A 10,918-nucleotide genomic window follows, 5' to 3' on the forward strand; every position below is an offset into this window, starting at 1 on the left:
AAGATATTTTTCTTATTATAATACAAAAGACATGAATGTAATACAAATGTTCATTCTAGCCTGCCTTATCAGGGATTTCCATGTTGTATTTCTAGCCTGGTCTCCTGCTTATTGGTCTGGTTTACATAATGGTATAAGTGAAAAATGGAGTACGCTTTTGAAATGAGAAGGACTAAGGTAATGAAGGAGGAATAAGGGAATGAAAACAAAACATAGAGGAAAGGAAAATGGGGAAAAATGAGAAAAAGGGAGGAGAAAGTGAGACAGGCTATGTCAAAGTAGGAAAGGAAATAGGAACATATTAAAAAAGTAAGAAACACAGAAGGAGAATTATTAATGACAAAAAGTAAGCTTGTCAGTTCTTATGTCCAAATTCGATGTTAAGATCCAATTTTCAGTTCTGGCTGAGCTGATTTCAGCTGAGGTATTCATATGTTAAATGTGCATGAAGATGGCCTTTCATCATAGTTTCAGCACCTTGCTTCTTGGAAATGTACTTACAGAAGGAAATTAATCCTTGTGTATCATTATGTGTTGGAATTCAGATTCAAGTGCTGACAAGTCAGATTTTGTTAACATGAAGCTTAAGACTTAATGGAAAACATGTGATGTTTTGCTTATGCTTTTGCCTGTTCTGATAAGAGCACATTTATACATTGATATTACATTTATATTAATGCAGCCTGACTATTTCAGAGATCATTTGGGAGAACTGAGTAGTACTTTCTCACTGAGTAGTACTTTCAACAGTTTAGCATCCCTCTGAAACTAACCAAACGCTTATAGAAGATGGCACTACTTCTTCTGAAGGTATCATTATATTGTTCTTCATTTACGTGTGCTACGTAAGACAGAAACAAAATCTTTGTATATTTTTCATCTATGTTTAGATGGAATGAAAACTGCTTCTGACTAGTTATGCTGCTGCATTAAGTCCTTATCCCCCTGATGATTGTGGACATGGAGTCAGTAGATGTTAGCTCTCAATTCTCCTGAGGGTTGGGTCTTTAAGTCACAGCATTATTCATGAAATCATAGCATACATGGCTGCATATAAAAATGGACAAATGGGTAAATAATGAGCCACCAGCAGTATACTAATCTGTCAATATATGCAAAACCAAAAGCCTTCTCATGCACATGCATGCATTTGGCAAGAGCAACGTAGAGAGCATATTTGGAGGCTTTAGCATGTATGTTCTTTCAAAATTTCTACTATGTGCAAGACAGGGATTGACTGGGTTATAAATGTGCTTGTGATATGGAAGAAAATTAATGCTAGCTAATAAAAAAGGAAAAAAAAAGGGATTGTTGTTGAAATGTTAAAATTCAGCTGTTTGCTTCTTTTCACAACTGCTCCTGCCTATCTTGCTTGCAAGCCCTCTCCCTTTTATAAATGCCAAACACAGATCATCAGTGGTGTCTAGAATCCAAGACCTATGGTACCAACATCTCAACAAAAGCTTGCTGAGGTTTTCCAATTGTTTCACAGAAAAAAACCCCTTATGTAAGTGCTCAAAAAGGAGCTCTATTAATAGGTAGCAATGGCATTTTGCTACCTGTGGCAACTACAGAAGAGCATGCTACACAGAACCATTTATGCAGTTATTTATGTTAAACCGATCAAGGTTTGGAGCCAGCAATTTTTCTGTTGATTCAGGGAAGTCAGTGCTTCACTCCTCCTCTTCAAAAGCATTCAGTTCAATATCAGAAAGTATGCATATTGTCTTCTTAGATTATTTCAGCCCAATACCAAGCCATCTGCTCTTTAATCGGCCCTGTTGGATGTTTATCTACTTTGTTCCAGTGATGGTGAGTTGTGGGCTGCCTTCAATAATCTGTTAAAATATGTAACTATTCTTTCAGCTAGAGAGTTCTTCCTAATATCTTATGCCCCTTGCTGCTATTTAAGTGAATTAATTCTTCTCCTATTTCTAGTGGACATAGAACTCAGCTGATTAATTTCTTTTTTGAACCATCTGTTTACATAGTCTAAAACTTAACATGTCTACCTTCAGCAGTCCCTGCTTTGTATGAAGCAAGTAAAATAATTTCAGGCTTTCTTCAATAATCTTGCTTTCCAACCTTTGATTTTTTTTTGTCTTCAAAAATTTTTTTTTTTCCTCCCCTAGACCTTCTCTGTGACACTGGGTGCAGGACTGCAGCCTTTGTCTATGGCAAGTGAATAAAATGGAAACAGCACATAATACATCTTATGTATGATACCTCTGTTTATCCAGCTCAGTCTGACTGCTTTCTTTGGGCAGGATACGCGCCAAAGGAATGCAGTTTTGTGTGGAGAACCCAAGTTAGATCTGAGTATGCTACTTCCAGCACTGGAGCTGTACAAAGGCATTAATGGCATTGGCACAGTGCTCTGCATGCACTAATTAACCCTGCACTAGCACAGCAAAATGCTGCTGTTTTGTTCACAGTTCACATGTACATCTCCACATGACACTGCTTTAAATGGTATGGAAACATTTGTTTGTAAAGCACCTTGCCCACTTGGGGAGAGATGAGTAGGGCAAGAAATATCCTGAAAAGTATAGATATTTATTTATGTAACTTGAAGAATAAATAAAACTTTATGTATTTAGAATAATGAATAGTCACTTATTACTCATTACACACACTGTCTGTCCTCCCCTACCACTTTCTTAATGAATGTGTTGCCAGAGGGTATATTACTTAGCAGTTTGAAAAATCCCTGTTTGCTTAATGAGTTTCACTCATTTCACAGTAGTCCTGAAATTGGACAGATACTGGTTTTAGTCATTATATTTGTTGATTATCCTGGTTAGAACTTTCAAAAGAACGTAAATGTTGTTTGAAAGTCAATAACAAATAGATACCTAAATCTTTTAAGAACATTTTACAATTTTACTCAGATTATAATTTTTTTCAGAGGCCAGTTATATCAAGGTCATAGTTTTCATTTGTGTAAATGAAGTACTTTCAATGAAAAAAAAAATAATCCCTGAACTTTATTCTGTTACTTATAGAGCTAGTTTCAGACATAACTTTTTCTCAAGGATAATGAAGTCTGGAGTTCACAGACCTGCTGATACTCCCCCACAAAAGTCTGTTTGCATATTGAATATTTCTTTTGTTTCTGTTTTTAAATACTGAATTTCTGTAGAATATTTTACTCTAATTTTGGTCAATTACCAGTTACTTATTCAGCAAAGGGTGTCAATGTTTTGGGTGTCCCTCTTCTGCAGAAAAGTATCTTTGAGTGGCGACGGAGCTTGGCATTTCCTAATGAGGGCAATGTTATCCACTTTGTGCATTTCCATCTCTGCATTTCATCCTCAGATATAGACAAACCTGGTCACAACAAACTGAACCAGGATCTCCCTGAAGTGTCTGTGATTTTCAATTTTAGGAATTGAAAAAAAAAAAGAAAGACGGCAGGGAAATGGCTATTTTAAAGGTAATTGTTGTATGCGTGTCCTTTCCAGTAATGGCATTTTTTTCCTGTGGTGTTTGACAAAGGATGTGCCAATGCTGAGCGAGGGCTGCAAAAATCATTTCCTGCTGCCTGAAGCAGCCTGTGCTTCTGGTGAGGTGAGAGCACAGTTCAGAGTCATCTGTTACACGAATGAGAAGATGCACACACTTCAGGAGGAAAGCAGATGAAGAGGGTTTTCTTTCCACTCCAGTAACTCACAGCAGGTATTATAGATTTATTTCCCCTTCTCACGTTGCTTTCATTTTTCTGGATTGTATCAAGGCATTGCAGATGCTACAAATAGGGATGTACTATCTAACTTCAGGAGTAGGAAAAAGACCAACAGTGGTTACCTCATTCAGACCAACATTTTCCATTGCAGTGTTTACCTCCCAGTTGGAGGAAACTGTAGAGACGCTACATCACTGGATAACAAGTCATTGAAATGTAACCTCTTGGGACTGTAAAGTCTGTTAGTAGATCTCAAGAAAACCTACAAGGCTCCATATAAATCCTTCTGGTTGAACATATAAAACATCTGCCGGGGTCTTACACTTGTCCACTACCCTTTTGTCTTCCATTCATTCAATTTCTTCCCTGTTCCCTGTCCCCATGTATAAAAGCAAGTGTTCCTGACCACATCTGCAAAAATCCCTTCACTGCTCGCTTTCAAGGACCCCCTTAAAAATAAGACTGGGCAAAAGATGGGTTTTCCCCCTTCTGCTTCCCCCCCAATCCCTCTCCCTCTCATTTAACTCTTGCTGCACCTTCCTCTGCTTCCCATCATACGCCGGTACCACTTGGTCTCTTACATCCTCTAGGGAGAGGATTGAAGGGAGCTGAGGAACCGGAATGAGTGTCCAGCGGTAGAAAATGGTTTGGAAGTTAGGAAAGGAGATAAAACTGGGAAGAAACTTGAGAGCAGAGAAGAATGATGCACAGGAGATTTGTGGTAAATATTTGCTGAATCAGTTATACGAAATTTTCCCAGGTAATGGACTATTGACAAACTCATCAACTCTTCATTGTTTTTTATTCACTATTTTTGTGCTATGGTGACAAAGATTTTCCTGCTCCTTGGCTGGATGCCTCATGGTTTTTTAAGCAAGGATATAAAAAAGAGTGAATTTTAAACATTATCCTATGCACTGGCAGCTTTCAAGTTGCCTCCTGCTTTAGCAGCTAGATCAGTGGGAAAATCTAGCCAAAGCTGCTCCTATTCCAGCAAGTGCATGTAGGGTTGTTCTCTCGCTGGATGGCCAGCTGGCTTGCTTCAGCAACGTTTGTGTCATTACATCCTCTTAGCCTCCAAAACAGGGTGGTGACATCCACCTTATCTGTTGGACCTGATTCCTGAACACAGCTAACTGCCAGACCACATCTGTGAATTTGTTAGGGTTTGGCTAGTTGGCACAAGCCGCAACTGTCCCAGGGACTGTCTAGCAATTTAACAGCCTGTATGATTAAAATCTAGGAATGCTCCATGCCACCGATCAATTTGCTAGTGTAGATTTGGTTTAATACTATTTTTCCTCTAGAACAAACAAGGGATTCTTTGCTATTGAAGGCCTGGAATTTAAAACCCTACAGATGTCACAGCATACCATAATACTGTGTTAATTTTTTGGAAAGTGAATACTTTATGACTGTTGAGTTAGAATTTGGCATTTTCCAATTGTCAGGAGTAAGGATGAAACTTGGATATACCTGGAATACTCACCTGGGCTATATTGGTTCCTCTTAGGGTGTGTTTTGTTTCTCAAATGCCAGCATTTTCTGAAAATTAAAAAATGGAGGAATAGTTTAACTTTTGCAGGTACAGCATGAGCTACCTATAACTGGAGCATTTAAGTTTAGTGACTCCACAGAGCTGGAACAATGATTTTGAGCAGTGAGTTGCTTAAGAAAGGTCTACACACGTGAGCAGGGGGACTGGAAGTGATGAGGCTGAGTTAGCCCACTGTCCTGCCTGGGTGTTTTAGGTCGGGTAGAGCTAACATGTCCAAACTGCTTCCCAAATCTCATCCAATGGATGAAATCCTACTGCAGGTGTCCCTACAAGGCACTTGCATTCTGTCTGGATCAGTTCATGTCTTGAAGAAAATATTCTTGTCTCTATGCCAGTTCACTAGATTTTTCTGTGCTCCTAATAGCAACAAGAGAAAAGGAAAGCACCAGTTTGTAGAACTTACTAGTTGTCATGTTTGGAAAAACACACCAAGATTTATAACTTGGTCAAGAATGAGCACAGCAAGTAGTAGAGAAAGAAAACCACCATCAGGCAGTGTGGTGGATTCTGCTCCATCATCTTATTTTGGGTATCTGGGAGTTATCTGTTCCTTACATAGAGCTTATTTTTGGACAGTAGAGCTCCAGCTTCTAAGTAACAGGCAACTATGGGGTTTTTTGGTGGTGGGATGGATGGGTTTTAAAATATATTTTTCTGTTCCATTTTAGTCAGTCCTACAGTTAATAACAATTTTCTTTCAGGGAGGAGGTCCTTAATTCTTGAACTCCAGGATCCTAAATTGTTTTACTTTGAAGATTTAGCTGATAGTTATGACACCTTTCCATATGCAGATACAATTTCATTATGTATCATCTACCTATGGCTGGGTCAGCATTATAGCGGCCTCAGCTCTCATTAGTGTATGACAGCAGATGTGAGACGCTGACACTAGAAAGACAGAGCTATTCTAACCAAAAATGTTCCCTCTCCCTTTGCTGCCTTCCTTGCTCATTGCCAGCTCTATTATTTCTACTCTCTGGTTTTGTGTGCTTAAATTTCCCTTCTGTGCATTTTTAATCTTTCCTGTATTACCTTGTTTTCCACTTGGCATAAGTATATTCTGCTTATTTCTTCCACATTGTTTGTATACCTCTGGAGAAATTACAATACTGTAATTAATTAAAATAATTGCATTTTAAGTACATGAAAAACAAACCATATGATCCTGCTCATTCTTGCCATACGTATTGGAACAACTTGCAGTCACATGTTAGCAACCAGACTCCTCTAAAAATTCTACACAGAAATATATACAGTGGCCTTTTAGACACTATTTCCTCTGTTTCTGCATAGTTTTGAGCAAATTTATGTAACCCTACACAGATAATTTGATATGGATGACCTGCTTGTTGGCTTGTTTCTTCAACTCCACACACAATGCACAGTACTCTGCAGCAAAATTGTATTTCGATGAGTTTTAGCCTCTTTTTTTTTAAGGACTCCTGTCCAGCCATATGTTAGACTATCGAGACTGCAGCGAGCTGGTGCTTGAAGATTCAGACTCAGATGTTTATGGATGCCAAACTACTTTAAAATATTAAAAGAAATATAACCTAATTTATCTGAGGCCTGTGGAAAAAGAATGAAGGAGAGAAATGACTTATTTCTAGGAATCTTAAAAGGCGCTTGGTACAAACTCTTTGAAAGCTGGGTGACACGGATTTCAGTGGTGTACCCCCACAAAAAGGACAGAAAGTGGAGCAAAAAGCTGCATCCCATGGGTCATTTGGGACTGAATCAAGGATCCTCCATGTGACCAATTCTATTTATGTGAATATTGTTATGAAGAAAATGCTCGTTTCCCCCCATTTTTATCTTTTGATCTCTCAGTCCTTCCTCCTTGTTTCTTCTTTTTTTTTTCTTTTTTTCGCCCTCTTCCATTTTCTGTTCTTCTTCCATTGCCTCTGTTTCTGTCCTTTTATACCTTTCACTCCTTTGCACTCTCCTCATCCTGAAGCACCCCAGCAAGCATGCAGCTGAGGTACTTCTAATGAAAATGTCAGCACACCGTACTCTGTTCCCAGTGATGCTTTTACCTTCATCAAGGGACATCATACAAATGAAGAAGAATGTCTAATCCCTCAAAGTCTTGGAAGTTCACCTTTTCCTAGAGAAAACAAAGAAGAGAGTACTTAGTGACTCTCTTTTGGGATGACTAGCAGTATCCAGCCCCATTGGGCTCTGATGTTTCTGAAAGCAAGCTGTGTGCCAAAACAAAACCCCAAGACCTGGGCTTTTAACTAATAGATTTGTCCTATACGCATTAATTAGTATTGATGGGGTACTTAAACTACCCATGCATCAGTCAATATAAGAACGTAAAAAGAGAAAGGCTTATTCAGATTTATTGGTGACAACAATTGATACTAATAGCAGAGAAAACAGAAGGAGGAAGACTCTTGTAGATTGCATCCTGATTAATGGAAAAGAACTAGCTGGGAAAAGGAAAGTGAAAGGCTACCTGGGTGACCAAAATCGTTAAATACTAAATTCTTGATATACAGGAGTAGAAGGAGGGAGAGTGAAAAGTAAGGTTTTCAGGAAAGAAGTCTTCAATTAACTGTTCAGAACGGCTTGTTGGAAAGCAAGCATAATAAAAAAGTGGTCTGGAAGTGTTTTAATGAAATAATTATCCTTTCACAAACAGCATCACTGAAGGGTAGGGATAGGGACTTAGCAAAACATGAACATTTAGCAGGCATCATACAGAAGAAAAAATACGCTTGGTTATTAGGAACAAATGCAATAGCACAATGCAGGTAGGAACAAAATCAGAAAGTTTAGGACACAGGCAGGGGAAAATAACCAAGCACAACCTCTGAGTACATTGGTAATAAAATGATCATGTAAAATAATTCAGTGGGGAAAGTTTAACTTGCTACAGTAAAGCAAGTATTACTCTGAGCTCTGTAAATGGGAATGTTGTGTCCAAGCTGTAATCTTCTCCTCAGGGCTGATAAGCTTTCAACAGGACACCACTCTTCAGGCAAGATGTGGATCTATTAAAGAATATCCAGAAGAAAGAAATGAAAATTTTAAAATAAGCCTGCAAGCTTGGAAAAATGGGTTTGCCTTATCTTGAAAAGACTGATAGGGGCTAAAGAGATGATCTGAAAACAACCTTCCAATACATAAAAGGTAGCTGCAAAGATGAAATGAAATAAACAGTTCTGTGTGTCCACAGTAAGTAGAATAAGAAATAGTGAATGTGAATTGCAGCAACAGTCCTTAGGAGGACGTGTCCTATCTTCAAAGATAAGCTGAATGTGGGAGCACATTATCCAGGAAGATGGTGGACTCTCCACACCGTTGGAGGATTTAGGTTGATATATTGCTATTTTCAGACTCATGGCTACAACTGAAGAACTGAGGAGTTAAGAAGCAGATAATTTCAGGTGTTTAGGCAGAGCACCTCTCCGGCGTGAGACTTTCATATTGTTGGAAATTCAGTCATGGAAATGTTGGAATGATTTGGAAGCAGATGAATTTTGTACTAACTGCTGTAAAGATGCCACAATAAGAATCTCTATTGATATTTAAGGGTATTGTTTAGTGCTCCAACATTCAGGTGCATAGTAATTTCAATACTCACAATGCCTGTGTTTTTTCCTTTAGAATTAGACTGTTCCATTGGATAGTTATTTGTCTCAGTGACTACAACTACACTGCTAAAGAAAACACGTGGCAAATTGTGACTCAGACCTCCTGGCTTGGTCTGGCTCACGTCCACACTGAGAAAAATCTCTTCTCATCAGAAAAAAATAGTTTGGCTATGCCCAATCTGTCTGTTAGGAATCATTCCTGGTCTGTGCTGTTCCCCAGCCTGGGTCCAGAAATTGTCTGTAAGAGTGTTAGTTGGCATGGGCCAAACCTGTGGCAAGGTGTGAGATACCTGTCAAGCATCATGGCAGGACAGGTATAGGACAGTGCTTGAACTCAAATTCTGGATGTCCTTCATTTACTTGTATGGAAGTAGCCAAAAGGACTACTTGTGAAAGTAGTATAAAGTAGTATATCCATCGTGACTTAGGGCTTATCTGTCTTATTCAAATACTGAATTTTGAAGCAGTGAATACTGCTACAAATATACTCTTCCAAAAAATGTCTGTGAACAAGTTGGCACATAGCACAGACCAGGGCTAATCCTGACAGGCAGTTGAACATGATGACTCTGCTTTTTTAGGGTAAAGGGAGACTTTACTGATTATTATAATGTTTTTTCTTATAGACAGAAGAATCAGGAGGTTGTATGAAAGACTCAGATTTAATTTTAAAATACAGTACATTTATAACCCTGCTCCTTGTAAAGTAACTTGTGAGGAAGGGAAGAGAACTGTGTTTAAAAAGTTGCAGAAAAACAGAGAACATAATTTTAAAGCCAATCTCATGTTTTGCATGGCTTGACTCATGATTTTAGAGAGCTTATGGTTGGAAACATTTCAAGATTTGTGAAACCTTTTCAGCTAAATATTGTTATATCTTTAATATATAAAGCCAAATCCTTACCCAGCAAACAAATACACTTCCTGCTGAATCTAACAGAATCTCCTGGCTGCAATCCCCTTGAGAATTTGGCTCTGGCTTCTGATAGAAAATATGGACCCTGTCATGATTCAGGAATTTTAAAAAGCCAATACTTAGTAGGATGCCTGACTGAAATTGAACCACCTTACTCTTCTGCGATGATACTCATCTCATGTACCACACCTCACGTATATTTTGCTCTTACTGTTGCATCTAGGGAAGTCACGCAGAAATGTCTTTGCACAAATACCAAGGGCTGTATGAAATGCACAGGCTGACTGAGGTCCAGAGGAGTTCGTATTGCAGAATTGTGACAATGTACAGCAGTTTGAAGGAACCGGGGCCTGTTGCAGGGGCTGAACTTTAGAGAGAGAGATATATATCAATTATATATTTATTTTAAAAAAATATATAAAAAAAATTTTAACATTCACCTGAACAGGTCTTCTGGCCAAACAATGAAAATAACAAGATAACCTACCTTTTTTCTGTTACCTTTTCTATTAGACAGCTAACAGCTAAGGACAGGACTGCCTTGTTCAACACCCATTAAACAGTGCACAGCAGACTGCAGCCCAATTGCCACTGGCATTTGGACTCTACCATGATGGTGATGATGCTGATTTTCATGGTTATTAACATTAGTAGAGTTACTAGTGGTTACATGAATTAACAGTTTCAGTAATCACAGTATTCCAACATCATCTTTGCCAATGAATGAATCACGGCTCTTCGAGTAATATTGAAATGCTAAAATGAATGTAACTTTTGGAAAAATGAAGGCCAAGCAGAAAACCAAACTGGTGTTGGATAGGTGTTGCAAAGTCACATTCTGAACTGCAATTCCCATTTTTATTGTTGTAATATATTGCTCTAGAGATATGACTCAGCTGGTGCCTCAAAAGTTTAATAAAGTGTCACTTTTGTAAGTAAAACCACGGTTCACATTTGAAAAGCAGTCAGAGTTGGCACTTTTACCACGTACCTGCAAACATCGCTAAAGTTAATACAACCTCCACTAGTTATTTTCCCCCTACTAGACTGTCTCCCTATCTTCTGCTTTTTAAAGGTACAGTATGTAATCGGCTGGCTTGTTAGGGGTCTAACAAGGTGAAAAATATTCAGTCACTCCCCTTGTTTACAATGTCTTC

This window comes from Haliaeetus albicilla, chromosome 18 (genome assembly GCF_947461875.1).
Source record: "Haliaeetus albicilla chromosome 18, bHalAlb1.1, whole genome shotgun sequence".
In the NCBI taxonomy this organism is placed as follows: domain Eukaryota; kingdom Metazoa; phylum Chordata; class Aves; order Accipitriformes; family Accipitridae; genus Haliaeetus; species Haliaeetus albicilla.